At 39.6% G+C, this 20,889-nt stretch overlaps 1 protein-coding gene across 2 annotated transcripts in view; it reads right to left on the bottom strand.

Moving 5' to 3' along the window:
- Positions 1–20,889, bottom strand: part of dos (daughter of sevenless) — a 43,163-nt gene that overhangs the window by 1,952 nt on the left and 20,322 nt on the right. The gene's annotated exons all lie outside the window — the stretch shown is intronic.

Genomic DNA, 20,889 nt, shown 5'->3' with positions numbered 1-20,889 from the left:
CCAGCAAGCGTGCGTGAGCATGTTAGATAGGAGTGAATGGAGACGAATGGTACTTGGGACCTGACGATCTGTTGGAGTGTGAGCAGGGTAATATTTAGTGAAGGGATTCAGGGAAACTGGCTATTTTCATATAGTAGGACTTGAGTCCTGGAAATGGGAAGTACAATGCCTGCACTTTAAAGGAGGGGTTTGGGATATTGGCAGTTTGGAGGGATATGTTGTGTATCTTTATACGTATATGCTTCTAAACTGTTGTATTCTGAGTGCCTCTGCAAAAACAGTGATTATGTGTGAGTGTGGTGAAAGTGTTGAATGATGATGAAAGCATTTTCTTTTTTGGGGATTTTCTTTCTTTTTTGGGTCACCCTGCCTCGGTGGGAGACGGCCAACTTGTTGAAAAAAAAAAAAATATATATATATATTCTAGGTAGTAGGTTGGTAGACAGCAACTGCCCAGGGAGGTACTACCGTCCTGCCAAGTGAGTGTAAAACGAAAGCCTGTAATTGTTTTACATGATGGTAGGATTGCTGGTGTCCTTTTTTCTGTCTCATAAACATGCAAGATTTCAGGTATGTCTTGCTACTTCTACTTACACTTAGGTCACACTACACATACATGTACAAGCATATACAGTGGACCCCCGGTTAACGATATTTTTTCACTCCAGAAGTATGTTCAGGTGCCAGTACTGACCAAATTTGTTCCCATAAGAAATATTGTGAAGTAGATTAGTCCATTTCAGACCCCCAAACATACACGTACAAACGCACTTACATAAATACACTTACATAATTGGTCGCATTCGGAGGTAATCGTTATGCGGGGGTCCACTGTATATACACACCCCTTTGGGTTTTCTTCTATTTTCTTTCTAGTTCTTGTTCTTGTTTATTTCCTCTTACCTCCATGGGGAAGTGGAACAGAATTCTTCCTCCGTAAGCCATGCGTGTTGTAAGAGGCAACTAAAATGCCAGGAGCATGGGGCTAGTAACCCCTTCTCCTGTATATATTACTAAATGTAAAAGGAGAAACTCGTTTTTCCTTTTGGGCCACCCTGCCTCTGTGGGATACGGCTGGTGTGTTGAAAGAAAGATACATATATATATATATATATATATATATATATACTGTATATATATATACAACAGGGCCCCGCTTTACGGCGTTTCACTTACGGCGTTCTGCTAATACGGCCATTTCAAATTATGACCAAAACTCGCTATACGGCTCCCCCACCTGACTTTCTAATACGGTCACCGCGCCCCACCTTGTTTGTTTACATTCTTCGTGAGCTCAGTAAGCACTAAGTCTCTCCATTTTGTCTGGAAACTCCAAAATTTCAAATGTTTTTAAAAGTTATTTCATATTTTATATATACTCTGATAATTATACTTATGTATACCTGTACTTAAATAAACTTACATACTGTGCTGGCATGCAGGTACACATTAAAATCAGTAAGAGAGTCTTATGTCTCCAGACGTCATATTAGTAATGATAATAATAATCATCGAGTCTCATTTAAATGTCGTATATTACGTTAAATACACATTTTCATTAATCCATCTATGATATTTTTTCAAAATTATATAATAAACACGATACATAACATAAAAAGATGATAAATACACCCCACAATAGAATAAATAAACATAAATATGAGATGTGGTAGCAGACGACTTGCACAAGTGATGCATATTAGAAATGCTAATAATAATAATAATAATCACCGAGTCTCATTAAATGTTGTATATTACATTAATATACACATTTTCATTAATCCATCCATGATATTTTTTTTCAAAATTATATAATAAAAACGATACATAACATAAAAAGATGATAAATACACCCTACAATAGAATAAATAAACATAAATATGAGATGTGGTAGCCAGATAACTTGTACAAGTGATGCCAAGAATAACATTTTCTCTAATCTAACATCAGAGAAAATGTGTTACTGGGGGTAACTGTAGAAAATTATTCCTTTCGTATGTAAGTTTATTCAGGTATACACAAATACAGTTACATAGATTATCATACATAACATATGTGTAGAGAACCTAGGATAACCCAAAAAAGTCAGAGTGACTTATTTCCATTGCCTTCACTCAGAGCATCATTTCTTCTCAAAATGATGTTACATGAGAATGGGAGTGTTCTTTATTTATTCTACCGTATCAATGTAGAGACAACCTGTACACAATGTAACTTGTACACAAACCAGACGTGTACACTTCGTTTACAAAACTTACCTTCGCCTGGTTTGTTTACATAACTCTGCGCCTGTACTCTCTCATGCACTCATTCTTTCTCTCTCTCATTTATTCGTTTTATCTCATTTACTTATTCCTGACCATACATTAAGACTACAAATATTTTAAGGTAAGTAATGAGTGAACTGTATATACATTTTATCGCTCTGGGATGCTTAAATGTAATAGAATATTATGTGTAGGTGGGTTGGCCTGGTATGGTAGCCCGGCTGACTACCATACATACCACACTTGATTTTTTACAATAAATACTACTCATCTCACCCTATATTTTAAGGTAAGTAATGAGTGAACTGTATATACATTTTATCGCTCTGGGATGCTTAAATATCATAGAATTGTATGTGTGGGTGGGGTGGCCTGGTATGGTAGCCTGGCTGACTACCATACATACCACACTTGATTTCTTACAATAAATACTACTTGTCTCACCCTAGATTAAGACTATAAATATTTTAAGGTAAGTAATGAGTGCACTATGTGTGTATTGTACTTTTTTATTGTTTTTTGATGTCTGGTTCTATTGCTAACTTAATACAGTGGACCCCCGGTTAACGATTTTAATCCGTGCAAGAGGGATAATTGTTATGCGAAATAATCGTTATGCGAATGAATTTTCCCCATAAGAAATAATGGAAATAAAATTAATCCGTGCAAGACGCCCAAAAGTATGAAAAAAATTTTTTTTTACCACATGAAATGTTAATTTTAATACACACAAACTGAAAAAGGCATGCACAATTACATGACACTTACTTTTATTGAAGATCTGGTGATGATTGATGGGATGGGAGGAGGGGAGAGCATTATCTTCTTACTGTTTAGAAGGGGAATCCCCTTCCATTACGACTTGAGGTAGCAAGTCCTTTTCCGGGGTTACTTCCCTTCTTCTTTTAATGCCACTAGGACCAGCTTGAGAGTCACTGGACCTCTGTCGCACAACAAATCTGTCCATAGAGCTCTGTACCTCCCGTTCCTTTACGATTTGTCTAAAATGGGCCACAACATTGTCATTGAAATAGTCACCAGCACGGCTTGCAACAGCTGTGTCAGGGTGATTTTCATCTATAAAGGTTTGCAGTTCAACCCACTGTGCACACATTTCCTTAATCTTTGAAGTAGGCACAATGGATTCCACAACTGGCATAGGCTTCTCAGGGTTAGCCCCAAACCCTTCAAAATCTTTCTTAATTTCCATACTAATTCTCACCCTTTTTACCACAGGGTTGGCACTAGAAGCTTTCTTGGGGCCCATGGTCACTTATTTTCCAGAAACAGCACCGAAAACACTGTAATAATACGAAATATTCCGAGTGTATGCTTGGATGTTACCGCGGAGGCTGGCTGGTAAACAATGGGACGGCCGGCACATGTGAGGCTGGCTGAGGGCACATTGGACGCGTCTCGGACGAAAATCGGTAAGCGGGTTTTTAATCGGTATGCGCGGCAAAAATTTTGCGATAAAAGTAATCGGTATGCGGAAAAATCGCTATGTGATGCCATCGTTATGCGGGGGTCCACTGTATATGTTAGTGTAAACTTGTTATCTAGTGTTTGTATGCATTTGTAAGTGGAAAAAAGGGTGTTCCACTTTACGGCGGTTTCCGCTTTATGGCGGTAGCCTGGAACCTAACCAGCCATATAATTGGGGCCCTCCTGTATATGTGTGTGTGTGTATATATATATATATATATATATACAGTGGTCCCTCAATAATCGTCCATAATCCGATCCTGGAAGTGGGACTATTATCGAAATGGACGATTTTCGAATTAATTTTCCCCATAAGAAATAATGTAAATCCAATTAATTCATTCAAGACACCCAGAAGTATCAACAACAATTTTTTTTTACCTAACAGATAGATTTACATGCACAAAAGAATGAACATTCAACATGACAGTTACCTTTATTGAAGGCTGTTATTGATGAATGGAAGGCAGGGAGGAGGAGAGAGGGAAGAGAGGTTATTTGGAAGGGGAATCCCCCTCCATAGGGGTAGTTGATGAGTGGAACGGTCTGCCTAGTAGGGTGATCAAAGCTAAAACATTGGGTAGTTTCAAATTTAGGTTGGATAAATACACGAGTGAGAGGTGTTGGATTTGAGTCGGACTTGCACCTGAGCTTATTGCTTGGGTAGCATTTGTTCTGTTAGTGGGTTGGATTTGTGAAGGACTGGCCTAGTATGGGCCAGCAGGCCTGTTCCAGTGTTCCTACTTTCTTAAGTTCTTATTTAACATCACACTTACCAGTAGGGTGATCAAGGCTAGGACCTTGGGTAGCTTTAAGAAGAGATTGGACAAATATATGAGTTGGAGGAGCCGAGTTTGATTTGTGTCATTGGGTACGGGAGTAAATTCTTGGGTAGCTTTGGGTAGAGGTCATTTTGATAAGGACCTGCCTTGTATGGGCCAGTAGACCTGCAGTGTTCTTCCATTGTTATGTTCTTATTTGCTATTTGTTTGTGTGAGGGAGGGATGGCAAGTTTATTGTTGGAGAATATGACACTAATATCAACTCTATGGCTTATTTATCTATCACAATTCAACTAATATGACACAATAAACAATATTAATAACATAGAAACATGGAATATACTCTTGAATGAACAAAATAAGTCATTACGTATGTCATGAGAGGTGTTGTGTTGTGTTGTTGTTGGGTATATAAGGGCCACTGAGTGTAAGCTGTCCATAATGATGGTGAAGCAGCAGCTGAAGCGGTGATGGTTTTTGTAGCCCTATATAACTCCAACAACATTGGAGGAGTTGAAGATTGAGACACTTATGCAACATATGGGAATCTTTATTCAGGAAACGTTTCGTCACACAGTGGCTTCATCAGTCCAATACAAAGTGGAAAGGCGTAAAGAGAGGAGGAGTTAGAGGTAATCAGTCCCTCAGCCTGGAGTCGATGTGTTCAGTCCATCAATCTTGTAGAATGTACAGCATAGGACCATAGACGTGGCTTATATACTGTAGTGAGGTGAGGCGAAGCAGGAGGAGGTGGGGTCATAGTGGTATCATCCACTAGTCGAAGTAGGTCTTCGTCCAAAGGTTGAACAAGTGTTGAAGAATTCTTTGTAACAAGATCCCATGATGCTGCAGTGTCTGACAGTTGTGATGAATGGTTTGAAAAACCGACAAGTTGAAGATTGAGACACTTATGCAACATATGGGAATCTTTATTCAGGAAACGTTTCGCCACACAGTGGCTTCGCCTCACCTCACTACAGTATATAAGCCACGTCTACGGCCCTATGCTGTACATTCTACAAGATTGATGGACTGAACACATCGACTCCAGGCTGAGGGACTGATTACCTCTAACTCCTCCTCTCCTTATGCCTTTCCACTTTGTATTGGACTGATGAAGCCACTGTGTGGCGAAACGTTTCCTGAATAAAGATTCCCATATGTTGCATAAGTGTCTCAATCTTCAACTTGTCGGTTTTTCAAACCATTCATCACACTGGAGGAGTTGGTAGAATCGCTGAATCACTAAAGAAGAAACCCTCTACCACCATCACTACGACCTTCTACCACTATTACAACTGTTACCACCATCACTACTACCTTCTACCACCATCACTACCACCAAAGAAAGCTTCTAGTGCCAGCCCTTTTGGTAAATAATGTGAGAAACACATAATTTATGAAAAAGTTTGTAGAAAAATACAAAGATGATGGTGGTAGAGTTTACCTGGAGTTTACCTGGAGAGAGTTCCGGGGGTCAACGCCCCCGCGGCCCGGTCTGAGACCAGGCCTCCTGGAGTGGAAGCAGTTGTGAAAGTGGTTGATGAACATAAGAAAGGAGGATCACTGCAGCAGGCCTGTTGGCCCATGCTCAGCAGGTCCTTTACAATTCATCCCACTAACGAAACATTTTCCCAACCCAGTCCTCAATGCTACCCAAGAAATAAGCTCTGATAACTCTATCCACTCATTTGCAAGTCCCAAATGAATGGATAGAGTTATCAGAGCTTATTTCTTGGGTAGCATTGAGGACTGGGTTGGGAAAAATGTTTCGTTAGTGGGATGAATTGTAAAGGACCTGCCGACCTTGGGCCAACAGGCCTGCTGCAGTGATCCTCCTTTCTTATGGTCATCAACCACTATCACAATTGCTTCCACTCTACCACAACAATCTTTGTATTTTTCTACAAACTTTTTCATAAATTATGTGTTTCTCACATTCTTTACCAAAGGGCTGGCACTAGAAGCTTTCTTTGGAGCCATGGTAGCTTATTTAGCACTTGCAAGCACTAAAATCAATGGAATATTATGAAATATTTTGTAAGAGCATGTGAGGGGACCGTCACTCACTGGTAAACAATGGCACACTGGCTGGGAAGGCAGGCCCAGGCGGCTCAGAGCATGAGTACCCGTCTGGACGAAGGACGATTAGCGAGTTAACGGACCATTTGCAAGCCAATATTTAGACGAAAAACAGGACTACAGTGGACCCCCGCTTAACGATCACCTCCAAATGCGACCAATTATGTAAGTGTATTTATGTAAGTGCGTTTGTACGTGTATGTTTGGGGGTCTGAAATGGACTAATCTACTTCACAATATTCCTTATGGGAAAAAATTCGGTCAGTACTGGCAGCTGAACATACTACTGGAATGAAAAAAGTTCGTTAACCGGGGGTCCACTGTATTTCCGAAATGGACGACTTTCAGGCCGGATGATTATTGAGGGACCACTGTGTGTGTATGTATGTATGTATGTATGTATGTATGTATGTATGTATGTATGTATGTATATATATATATACAGTGGACCCCCGCATAATGATGGCATCACATAGCGATTAATCCGCATACCGCTTGCTTTAATCGCAAAAATTTTACCGCGCATACCGATTAAAAACCCGCTCACCGATTTTCGTCCGAGACGCGTCCAATGTGCGCCCTCAGCCAGCCTCACATGTGCCGCCCGTGCCATTGTTTACCAGCCAGCCTCCGCGGTAACATCCAAGCATACAATCGGAATATTTCGTATTATTACAGTGTTTTCGGTGCTGTTTCTGGAAAATAAGTGACCATGGGCCCCAAGAAAGCTTCTAGTGCCAACCGTACACCAATAAGGGTGAGAATTCCAATAGAAATGAAGAAAGAGATCATTGATAAGTATGAAAGTGGAGTGCGTATCGCCGACCTAGTCAAGTTGTACAAGAAACCCCAATCAACCATTGTGGGCACCAGAAAGACAATCAAGGAAGCTGTTCTTGCCAAAGGTTTAACTGTGTTTTCGAAACAAAGATCGCAAGTGATGGAAGATGTTGAGAGACTCTTATTGGTGTGGATAAATGAAAAACAGCTAGCAGGAGATAGCGTCTCTCAAGCGATCATATGTGAAAAGGCTAGGAAGTTGCATGAGGATTTAATTAAAAAAATGCCTGCAACTAGTGATGATGTGAGTGAATTTAAGGCCAGCAAAGGTTGGTTTGAGAGATTTAAGAAGCATGGTGGCATCCATAGTGTGATAAGGCATGGTGAGGCTGCCAGTTCGGACCACAAAGCGGCTGAAAAATATGTGCAGGAATTCAAGGAGTACATAGACAGTGAAGGACTGAAACCTGAACAAGTGTTTAATTGTGATGAAACAGGCCTGTTCTGGAAGAAAATGCCAAGCAGGACCTACATTACTCAGGAGGAAAAGGCACTCCCAGGACATAAGCCTATGAAAGACAGGCTTACTTTGTTGATGTGTGCCAATGCTAGTGGTGATTGCAAAGTTAAGCCTTTATTAGTGTATCACTCTGAAACTCCCAGAGCGTTCAGGCAAAAGAATGTCCTCAAGGATAATTTGTGTGTGCTGTGGAGGGCAAACAGTAAGGCATGGGTCACTAGGGAATTTTTCTATAACTGGTTACACCATGCATTTGCCCCCAATGTGAAAGATTACCTAACTGAAAAGAAATTAGAACTTAAGTGCCTCCTGGTGTTAGACAATGCCCCTGGTCATCCTACAGACGTGGCAGAGCGACTTTATGGGGACATGAGCTTCATTAAGGTGAAGTTTTTGCCTCCTAATACCACTCCTCTCCTGCAGCCCATGAACCAGCAGGTTATTGCAAACTTCAAAAAACTGTACACAAAAGCTCTGTTTGAAAGGTGCTTTGTAGTGACCTCAGAAACTCAACTGACTCTAAGAGAGTTTTGGAGAGAGCACTTTAATATCCTCAATTGTGTAAACCTTATAGGTAAGGCTTGGGAGGGAGTGACTAAGAAGACCTTGAACTCTGCTTGGAAGAAACTGTGGCCAGAATGTGTAGACAAAAGGGATTTTGAAGGGTTTGAGGCTAACCCTGAGAGGATTATGCCACTTGAGGAATCCATTGTGGCATTGGGAAAGTCCTTGGGGTTGGAGGTTAGTGGGGAGGATGTGGAAGAGTTGGTGGAGGAGGACAATGAAGAACTAACCACTGATGAGCTGATAGATCAACTTCAAGAGCAAGAGGCCAGACCTGAGGAAACTGGTTCAGAGGAGGGGAGAGAGAAATTGAAGAAGTTGCCTACTACAAAGATTAAAGAAATCTGTGCAAAGTGGCTTGAAGTGCAAACCTTCATGGATGAAAATCACCCTCACACAGCTATTGCAAGCCGTGTTGGCAACCTGTACACTGACAATGTTGTGAAACACTTTAGGGAAGTCATAAAGGAACGAGAGGTACAGGCCACTATGGACAGATATGTTGTGCGAAAGAAGTCCAGTGACTCTGAAGCTGGTCCTAGTGGCATTAAAAGAAGAAGGGAAGTAACCCCAGAAGAGGACTTGCCACCTCAAGTCTTAATGGAAGGGGATTCCCCTTCTAAACACTAACACTCTCTCTCCCCTCCTCCCATCCCATCAATCATCACCAGATCTTCAATAAAAGTAAGTGTCATGTAAGTGTGCATGCCTTTTTCAGTTTGTGTGTATTAAAATTAACATTTCATGTGGTAAAAATTTTTTTTTTTCATACTTTTGGGTGTCTTGCACGGATTAATTTTATTTCCATTATTTCTTATGGGGAAAATTCATTCACATACCGATTATTTCGCATAACAATTACCCCTCTTGCACGGATTAAAATCGTTATGCGGGGGTCCACTGTATGTATGTATGTATATATATATATATATATATATATATATATATATATATATATATATATATATATATATATATATATATATATATATATATATATATATGTATGTGTATATATATATATATATATATATATATATATATATATATATATATATATATATATATATATATATATATATATATATATATATATATATATATACATGTATATATTTTTATTATCACACTGGCCGATTCCCACCAAGGCAGGGTGGCCCGAAAAAGAAAAACTTTCACCATCATTCACTCCATCACTGTCTTGCCAGAAGGGTGCTTTACACTACAGCTTTTAAACTGCAACATTAACACCCCTTTATATAAAGGGACTATACTACATGCTCTCCGCCAATCCCTAGGTACCTTCCCCTCTTTCATACATTTATTAAACAAAAGTACCAACCGCTCCAACACTATATCCCCCCCTGCTTTTAACATTTCTGTCATGATCCCATCAGTTCCAGCTGCTTTACCCCCTTTTATATATGTATATGTATACAGTGGACCCCCGGTTAACGATTTTAATCCGTGCAAGAGGGGTAATTGTTATGCGAAATAATCGTTATGTGAATGAATTTTCCCCATAAGAAATAATGGAAATAAAATTAATCCGTGCAAGACACCCAAAAGTATGAAAAAAAAAAAATTTTACCACATGAAATGTTAATTTTAATACACACAAACTGAAAAAGGCATGCACACTTACATGACACTTACTTTTATTGAAGATCTGGTGATGATTGATGGGATGGGAGGAGGGGAGAGCATTATCTTCTTACTGTTTAGAAGGGGAATCCCCTTCCATTAGGACTTGAGGTAGCAAGTCCTTTTCTGGGGTTACTTCCCTTCTTCTTTTAATGCCACTAGGGCCAGCTTCAGAGTCACTGGACTTCTTTCGCACAAGATATCTGTCCATAGTGGCCTGTACCTCTCGTTCCTTTATCACTTCCCTAAAGTGTTTCACAACATTGTCAGTGTACAGGTTGCCAACACGGCTTGCAATAGCTGTGTGAGGGTGATTTTCATCCATGAAGGTTTGCACTTCAAGCCACTTTGCACAGATTTCCTTTATCTTTGTAGTAGGCAACTTCTTCAATTTCTCTCTCCCCTCCTCTGAACCAGTTTCCCCAGGTCTGGCCTCTTGCTCTTGAAGTTGATCTATCAGCTCATCAGTGGTTAGTTCTTCATTGTCCTCCTCCACCAACTCTTCCACATCCTCCCCACTAACCTCCAACCCCAAGGACTTTCCCAATGCCACAATGGATTCCTCAACTGGCATAATCCTCTCAGGGTTAGCCTCAAACCCTTCAAAATCCCTTTTGTCTACACATTCTGGCCACAGTTTCTTCCAAGCAGAGTTCAAGGTCCTCTTAGTCACTTCCTCCCAAGCCTTACCTATAAGGTTTACACAATTGAGGATATTAAAGTGATCTCTCCAAAACTCTCTTAGAGTCAGCTGAGTTTCTGAGGTCATTACAAAGCACCTTTCAAACAGAGCTTTTGTGTACAGTTTCTTGAAGTTGGAAATAACCTGCTGGTCCATGGGCTGCAGGAGAGGAGTGGTATTAGGAGGCAAAAACTTCACCTTAATGAAGCTCATGTCCCCATAAAGTCGCTCTGCCACGTCTGTAGGATGACCAGGGGCATTGTCTAACACCAGGAGGCACTTAAGTTCTAATTTCTTTTCAGTTAGGTAATCTTTCACATTGGGGGCAAATGCATGGTGTAACCAGTTATAGAAAAATTCCCTAGTGACCCATGCCTTACTGTTTGCCCTCCACAGCACACACAAATTATCCTTGAGGACATTCTTTTGCCTGAACGCTCTGGGAGTTTCAGAGTGATACACTAATAAAGGCTTCACTTTGCAATCACCAGTAGCATTGGCACACATGAGAAGAGTAAGCCTGTCTTTCATAGGCTTATGTCCTGGGAGTGCCTTTTCCTCCTGAGTAATGTAGGTCCTGCTTGGCATTTTCTTCCAGAACAGGCCTGTTTCATCACAATTAAACACTTATTCAGGTTTCAGTCCTTCAGTTTCTATGTACTCCTTGAATTCCTGCACATATTTTTCAGCCGCTTTGTGGTCCGAACTGGCAGCCTCACCATGCCTTATCACACTATGGATGCCACTACGCTTCTTAACCCTTTCAGGGTCCAAGGCCCAAATCTGGAGTCACGCACCAGTGTCCAAGAATTTTCAAAAAAAAAATTTGTTATTTTTTCTTATGAAATCGTAGAGAATCTTTTTGTGAAGGTAATAAAACAAAAAGTACGAAATTTGGTGGAAAATTGACGAAATTATGCTCTCGCGAATTTTGATGTGTCAGCGATATTTACGAATCGGCGATTTTGCCGACTTTGACTCCCATTTTAGGCCAATTACATTATTCCAATCAACCAAATTCTTAGCTATTTCACTAGTATTACTTCTATTCTATCGATTGAGCACAAGAAATCGCCAAGTCAACTGTTTCAACTACAAAATAAAGTGATCGGAAATTGTCAATTTGGCCAATTTAACACAAAGTTCAAAATATTTCAATTTCAAAATAGGGTCAAGAATAAACAATGTAGGCATTCCTGGCACTAAACTAACATTTCCTCTGTTCGTTAGTTATGTTTTGAGGCTTTACAAATAAATTCCATTTTGATTTTTTATTCACATAATGAATTTTTATTCACACCAAAAAATAGAAGATTTACTGTTATGCAATACTGTAATAATTGTATAAATATCATCACCATATTTGTGAATGTATATTAGACCCACCAGCTGACGTGTATTAGATGTGTGAGGTCGTTTGTTTACTCTTGAATATCGGCAAAAATTTAACATTTCCGCTACTTTGAGCTCAGTTTCAAGCCATTTCCAGTGCTAAAACCAATCAAAATCATCTCTATTTCTGTAATATGTCTTCCATTCTATCAAATGAGACCAAGAAATCGCAAATACAACTATAAAAAACATACGAAAAAACACTGCAAAGTTGCTGTTTTAATCGAAAAATCATGATTACAGTTTTTTTCTCTCATTGTACACAGTGTGCTGCAGGATCTGTTTTATGTGGTGCACACATACCACATAGATGCATTCTCTCATATCTAGGCCCAAATGTACCACTCACAGTTTATCAGAGTGAGCTGAGCTCATGGCGTAGATCTACGGTTTGGACACTCACCGTAAAGCCGTAGATCTACGGGACGGACCCTGAAAGGGTTAAATCTCTCAAACCAACCTTTGCTGGCCTTAAATTCACTCACATCATCACTAGTTGCAGGCATTTTTTTAATTAAATCCTCATGCAACTTCCTAGCCTTTTCACATATGATCGCTTGAGAGACGCTATCTCCTGCTAGCTGTTTTTCATTTATCCACACCAATAAGAGTCTCTCAACATCTTCCATCACTTGCGATCTTTGTTTCGAAAACACAGTTAAACCTTTGGCAAGAACAGCTTCCTTGATTGTCTTTTTGGTGCCCACAATAGTAGCGATGGTTGATTGGGGTTTCTTGTACAACTTGACTAGGTCGGCGATACGCACTCCACTTTCATACTTATCAATGATCTCTTTCTTCATTTCAATGGGAATTCTTACCCTTATTGGTGTACGGTTGGCACTAGAAGCTTTCTTGGGGCCCATGGTCACTTATTTTCCAGAAACAGCACCGAAAACACTGTAATAATACGAAATATTCCGAGTGTATGCTTGGATGTTACCGCGGAGGCTGGCTGGTAAACAATGGCACGGGCGGCACATGTGAGGCTGGCTGAGGGCGCACATTGGACGCGTCTCGGACGAAAATCGGTGAGCGGGTTTTTAATCGGTATGCGCGGCAAAAATTTTGCGATTAAAGTAAGCGGTATGCGAAATAATCGCTATGTGATGCCATCGTTATGCGGGGGTCCACTGTATATATATATATATATATATATATATATATATATATATATATATATATATATATATATATATATATATATATATATATATATATATATATATATATATATATATATTGTATATATATATATATATATATATATATATATATATATATATATATATATATATATATATATATAATTATATATATATATATATATACAGTGGACCCCCGCATAACGATCACCTCCAAATGCGACCAATTATGTAAGTGTATTTATGTAAGTGCGTTTGTATGTGTATGTTTGGGGGTCTGAAATTGACTAATCTACTTCACAATATTCCTTATGGGAAAAAATTCGGTCAGTACTGGCACCTGAACATACTACTGGAATGAAAAAAGTTCGTTAACCGGGGGTCCACTGTATATATATATATATATATATATATATATATAAGGTAGTAGGTTTGTAGACAGCAACCACCCAGGGAAGTACTACCGTCCTGCCAGATGACTGTGAAACAGAAACCTGTAACTGTTTTATATGATGGTAGGATTGCTGGCATCTTTTTGTCTCATAAACACGCTAGATAACAGGGATATCTTGCTACTCCTACTTACACTTTGGTCACACTTCACAGACACACACATGCATATATATATATACATACATCTAGGTTTTTTCTCCTTTTTCTAAATAGCTCTTGTTCTTCTTTATTTCTTCTATTGTCCATGGGGAAGTGGAAAAGAATCTTTCCTCCGTAAGCCATGCGTGTCGTATGAGGTGACTAAAATGCCGGGAGCAATAGGCTAGTAACCCCTTCTCCTGTAAACATTTACTAAAAAAGAGAAGAAAAACTTTATAAAACTGGGATGCTTGAATGTGCGTGGATGTAGTGCGGATGACAAGAAACAGATGATTGCTGATGTTGTGAATGAAAAGAAGTTGGATGTCCTGGCCCTAAGTGAAACAAAGCTGAAGGGGGTAGGGGAGTTTCGGTGGGGGGAAATAAATGGGATTAAATCTGGAGTATCTGAGTGAGTTAGAGCTAAGGAAGGGGTAGCAATAATGTTGAAGGATCAGTTATGGAAGGAGAAAAGAGAATATGAATGTGTAAATTCAAGGATTATGTGGATTAAAGTAAAGGCTGGATGCGAAAAGTGGGTCATAATAAGCGTGTATGCACCTGGAGACGAGAGGAATGTAGAGGAGAGAGAGAGATTTTGGGAGATGTTAAGTGAATGTAAAGGAACCTTTGAACCAAGTGAGAGAGTAATTGTGGTAGGGGACCTGAATGCTAAAGCAGGAGAAACTTTTAGAGAGGATGTGGTAGGTAAGTTTGGGGTGCCAGGTGTAAATGATAATGGGAGCCCTTTGATTGAACTTTGTATAGAAAGGGGTTTAGTTACAGGTAATACATATTTTAAGAAAAAGAGGATAAATAAGTATACAAGATATAATGTAGGGCGAAATGACAGTAGTTTGTTGGATTAAGTACTGGTAGATAAAAGACTGTTGAGTAGACTTCAGGATGTACATGTTTATAGAGGGGCCACAGATATATCAGATCACTTTTTAGTTGTAGCTACACTGAGAGTAAAAGGTAGATGGCATACAAGGAGAATAGAAGCATCAGATAAGAGAGAGGTGAAGGTTTATAAACTAAAAGAGAAGGCAGTTAGGGTACGATATAAACAACTATTGGAGGATAGATGGGCTAATGAGAGCATAGGCAATGGGGTCAAAGAGGTATGGGGTAGGTTTAAAAATATAGTGTTAAAGTGTTCAGCAGAAGTTTGTGGTTACAGGAAAGTGGGTGCGGGAGGGAAGAGGAGCGATTGGTGCAATGATGATGTAAAGAGAGTAGTAAGGGAGAAAAAGTTAGCATATGAGAAGTTTTTACAAAGTAGAAGTGATGCAAGGAGGGAAGAGTATATGGAGAAAATGAGAGAGGTTATGAGAGTGGTGAAGCAATGTAAAAAGAGAGCAAATGAGAGAGTGGGTGAGATGTTATCAACAAATTTTGTTGAAAATAAGAAAAAGTTTTGGAGTGAGATTAACAAGTTAAGGAAGCCTAGAGAACAAATGGATTTGTCAGTTAAAAATAGGAGAGGAGAGTTATTAAATGGAGAGTTAGAGGTATTGGGAAGATGGAAGGAATATTTTGAGGAATTGTTAAATGTTGATGAAGATAGGGAAGCTGTGATTTCGTGTATAGGGCAAGGAGGAATAACATCTTGTAGGAGGGAGGAAGAGCCAGTTGTGAGTGTGGGGGAAGTTCATGAGGCAGTAGGTAAAATGAAAGGGGGTAAGGCAGCTGGGATTGATGGGATGAAGATAGAAATGTTAAAAGCTGGTGGGGATATAGTTTTGGAGTGGTTGGTGCTATTATTTAATAAATGTATGGAAGAGGGTAAGGTACCTAGGGATTGGCAGAGAGCATGCATAGTTCCTTTATATAAAGGCAAAGGGGACAAAAGAGAGTGCAAAAATTATAGGGGGATAAGTCTGTTAAAAACAGAGTAGGGGAGTTAGTAGATGGGGAGATGGAGGTATTGGGTAGATGGCGAGAATATTTTGAGGAACTTTTAAATGTTAAGGAAGAAACAGAGGCAGTAATTTCATGCACTGGTCAGGGAGGTATACCATCTTTTAGGAGTGAAGAAGAGCAGAATGTAAGTGTGGGGGAGGTACGTGAGGCATTACATAAAATGAAAGGGGGTAAAGCAGCTGGAACTGATGGGATCATGACAGAAATGTTAAAAGCAGGGGGGGATATAGTGTTGGAGTGGTTGGTACTTTTGTTTAATAAATGTATGAAAGAGGGGAAGGTACCTAGGGATTGGCGGAGAGCATGTTTAGTCCCTTTATATAAAGGGAAAGGGGACAAAAGAGACTGCAAAAATTATAGAGGAATAAGCTTACTGAGTATACCAGGAAAAGTGTATGGTAGGGTTATAATTGAAAGAATTAGAGGTAAGACAGAATGTAGGATTGCGGATGAGCAAGGAGGTTTCAGAGTGGGTAGGGGATGTGTAGATCAAGTGTTTACATTGAAGCATATATGTGAACAGTATTTAGATAAAGGTAGGGAAGTTTTTATTGCATTTATGGATTTAGAAAAGGCATATGATAGAGTGGATAGAGGAGCAATGTGGCAGATGTTGCAAATATATGGAATAGGTGGTAAGTTATTAAATGCTGTAAAGAGTTTTTATGAGGATAGTGAGGCTCAGGTTAGGGTGTGTAGAAGAGAGGGAGACTACTTCCCGGTAAAAGTAGGTCTTAGACAGGGATGTGTAATGTCACCATGGTTGTTTAATATATTTATAGATGGGGTTGTAAAGGATGTAAATGCTAGGGTGTTCGGGAGAGGGGTGGGATTAAATTTTGGGGAATCAAATTCAAAATGGGAATTGACACAGTTACTTTTTGCTGATGATACTGTGCTTATGGGAGATTCTAAAGAAAAATTGCAAAGGTTAGTGGATGAGTTTGGGAATGTGTGTAAAGGTAGAAAGTTGAAAGTGAACATAGAAAAGAGTAAGGTGATGAGGGTGTCAAATGATTTAGATAAAGAAAAATTGGATATCAAATTGGGGAGGAGGAGTATGGAAGAAGTGAATGTTTTCAGATACTTGGGAGTTGACGTGTCGGCGGATGGATTTATGAAGGATGAGGTTAATCATAGAATTGATGAGGGAAAAAAGGTGAGTGGTGCGTTGAGGTATATGTGGAGTCAATAAACGTTATCTATGGAGGCAAAGAAGGGAATGTATGAAAGTATAGTAGTACCAACACTCTTATATGGGTGTGAAGCTTGGGTGGTAAATGCAGCAGCGAGGAGACGGTTGGAGGCAGTGGAGATGTCCTGTTTAAGGGCAATGTGTGGTGTAAATATTATGCAGAAAATTCGGAGTGTGGAAATTAGGAGAAGGTGTGGAGTTAATAAAAGTATTAGTCAGAGGGCAGAAGAGGGGTTGTTGAGGTGGTTTGGTCATTTAGAGAGAATGGATCAAAGTAGAATGACATGGAAAGCATATAAATCTATAGGGGAAGGAAGGCGGGGTAGGGGTCGTCCTCGAAAGGGTTGGAGAGAGGGGGTAAAGGAGGTTTTGGGGGCAAGGGGCTTGGACTTCCAGCAAGCGTGCGTGAGCGTGTTAGATAGGAGTGAATGGAGACGAATGGTACTTGGGACCTGACGATCTGTTGGAGTGTGAGCAGGGTAATATTTAGTGAAGGGATTCAGGGAAACCGGTTATTTTCATATAGTCGGACTTGAGTCCTGGAAATGGGAAGTACAATGCCTGCACTTTAAAGGAGGGGTTTGGGATATTGGCAGTTTGGAGGGATATGTTGTGTATCTTTATATGTGTATGCTTCTAAACTGTTGTATTCTGAGCACCTCTGCAAAAACAGTGATAATGTGCGAGTGTGGTGAAAGTGTTGAATGATGATGAAAGTATTTTCTTTTTGGGGATTTTCTTTCTTTTTTGGGTCACCCTGCCTCGGTGGGAGACGGCCGACTTGTTTGAAAAAAAAAAAAAAAAAAAAAAAAGTCTGTTGAGTATACCTGGTGAAGTGTATGGTAGAGTTATTATTGAAAGAATTAACAGTAAGACAGAGAATAGGATAGCAGATGAACAAGGAGGCTTTAGGAAAGGTAGGGGGTGTGTGGACCAAGTGTTTACAGTGAAACATATAAGTGAACAGTATTTAGATAAGGCTAAAGAGGTCTTTGTGGCATTTATGGATTTGGAAAAGGCGTATGACAGGGTGGATAGGGGGGCAATGTGGCAGATGTTGCAGGTGTATGGTGTAGGAGGTAGGTTACTGAAAGCAGTGAAGAGTTTTTATGAGGATCGTGAGGCTCAAGTTAGAGTATGTAGGAAAGAGGGAGATTATTTCCCAGTAAAAGTAGGCCTTAGACAAGGATGTGTGATGTCACCGTGGTTGTTTAATATATTTATAGATGGGGTTGTAAGAGAAGTAAATGCGAGGGTCTTGGCAAGAGGCGTGGAGTTAAAAGATAAAGAATCACACATAAAGTGGGAGTTGTCACAGTTGCTCTTTGCTGATGACACTGTGCTCTTGGGAGATTCTGAAGAGAAGTTGCAGAGATTGGTGGATGAATTTGGTAGGGTGTGCAAAAGAAGAAAATTAAAAGTGAATACAGGAAAGAGTAAGGTTATGAGGATAACAAAAAGATTAGGTGATGAAAGATTGGATATCAGATTGGAGGGAGAGAGTATGGAGGAGGTGAATGTATTCAGATATTTGGGAGTGGACGTGTCAGTGGATGGGTCTATGAAAGATGAGGTGAATCATAGAACTCATGAGGGGAAAAGGGTGAGCGGTGCACTTAGGAGTCTGTGGAGACAAAGAACTTTGTCCTTGGAGGCAAAGAGGGGAATGTATGAGAGTACAGTTTTACCAACGCTCTTATATGGGCGTGAAGCATGGGTGCTGAATGTTGCAGCGAGGAGAAGACTGGAGGCAGTGGAGATGTCATGTCTGAGGGCAATGTGTGGTGCGAATATAATGCAGAGAATTCGTAGTTTGGAAGTTAGGAGGAGGTGCGGGATTACCAAAACTGTTGTCCAGAGGGCTGAGGAAGGGTTGTTGAGGTGGTTTGGACATGTAGAGAGAATGGAGTGAAACAGAATGACTTCAAGAGTGTATCAGTCTGTAGTGGAAGGAAGGCGGGGTAGGGGTCGGCCTAGGAAAGGTTGGAGGGAGGGGGTAAAGGAGGTTTTGTGTGCTAGGGGCTTGGACTTCCAGCAGGCATGCTTGAGTGTGTTTGATAGGAGTGAATGGAGACAAATAGTTTTTAATACTTGACGTGCTGTTGGAGTGTGAGCAAAGTAACATTTATGAAGGGATTCAGGGAAACCGGCAGGCCGGACTTGAGTCCTGGAGATGGGAAGTACAGTGCCTGCACTCTGAAGGAGGGGTGTTAATGTTGCAGTTTAAAAACTGTAGTGTAAAGCACCCTTCTGGCAAGACAGTGATGGAGTGAATGATGGTGAAAGTTTTTCTTTTTTCGGGCCACCCTGCCTTGGTGGGAATCGGCCAGTGTGATAATAATAAAATAAAAAATAAGAAAGAAATGCAAGAAAAAAGATACAGCATGTAAATCTTAGTTTCCACAGCACGTAACAGAAAATGATGCATGAATATATTTTAATTCTGAATATATTACAAATGTTGAGACAACTCAGAGGTAAGCCAAATATCTGGACAAATAAATAAAATGATTGCCAAGTTTTCAAAATTTTCAGACTTGTCAAGATTTGAATGGCCTAACACTCTTCACGGGAGTGTCCATTACTAATTTATTAAATAAAAACTAAACATGTAACACTGAACCCGGTAATTCACAAGGGTTAGGCTCTTGGAGGTGGCGCGAATCTTGAAAACGCGAATAAAAGAAAATTTTGTATGTCAGAATTGTTTAAATGTTTTCTGCCCATAATAAAACTTTTAAATACTGATCTGCATTGCTTAACATTAACATTCATGAGATAGAATAATTCTATGTTATTTTTTAATTTCAGGGGCCAATGCCAAGCAATGGTAATAAGCACCAAGAAAAAACATGTGTAAAATCATTAATCAAGCTATTCACTAAGTAGCCTGCAGTAAAAAGACAATCAAATTGTGGATTACAAGCAAATGAATTCAGAAGTTCAACCATACATTATTTATTTGTATTGCATTATTTTGTGGATTCTGTGAAAGATTGTGCAAGACTTCACCACTGTAGAGATTATTCTTGAAAATATAAATGTATCACACAGAACAAATATATATAGTATTTATTGTCAGAGTAAGCTATCCCTGTTGAATGTGTTTTGAACCTCCTGAGATTTCTTAGTGGCATATTACAACTAAATCCCAGAATAAACCACTAGTTCATAAACCACGGAATGGGTAGTGTTTCAACCCATAATGAATGAGTCCTAAAACTCCAAGCCAGTTTTTTTTATGATTTTGTGATTAATTTGTTCATACCTTTTTTAGGTGAGCATTCTTTCCATTGCAGTTTACGGTTAGTAAAAAAAAATAGATGATCTATGCTGGCCAGAACAAATTACTTTTCAACAGTGTCCAAAAACTATCAACCTGAATGTGAACAAATCATAACGTAGCTCTAGAAACTCATTTTCCAAGTCATGATTGTAAAAGCGAGACTCTCAAACTGATTTATTTGGGAATGTGTGTAGAAAGTTTGGTTCAGGTTTACCTATTAATGATTCACACTGCAAAGGAAACACTCCCTCTTCAACAAAAACATACTGTACTAGAAACAGCTACCAACCCTTATCTTAGAATGCCACACACACAAGTTGAAATTTCAATATTAACATGGAAACAGTGCAGCAAAATAAAGATAAGTGAAGAACCATTATAGGTATCTCACAAGCAAGGAAACCTACTACTAATATCAACAACAATAATTTTATTTAATGGAGACAAATGGTTTTTAATACTTGACGTGCTGTTGGAGTGTGAGCAAAGTAACATTTATGAAGGGATTCAGGGAAACCGGCAGGCCGGACTTGAGTCCTGGAGATGGG

The sequence above is a fragment of the Cherax quadricarinatus genome, chromosome 43 (assembly GCF_038502225.1).
Source record: "Cherax quadricarinatus isolate ZL_2023a chromosome 43, ASM3850222v1, whole genome shotgun sequence".
NCBI lineage: Eukaryota > Metazoa > Arthropoda > Malacostraca > Decapoda > Parastacidae > Cherax > Cherax quadricarinatus.
This window is presented reverse-complemented; position numbering and strand designations above follow the sequence as displayed.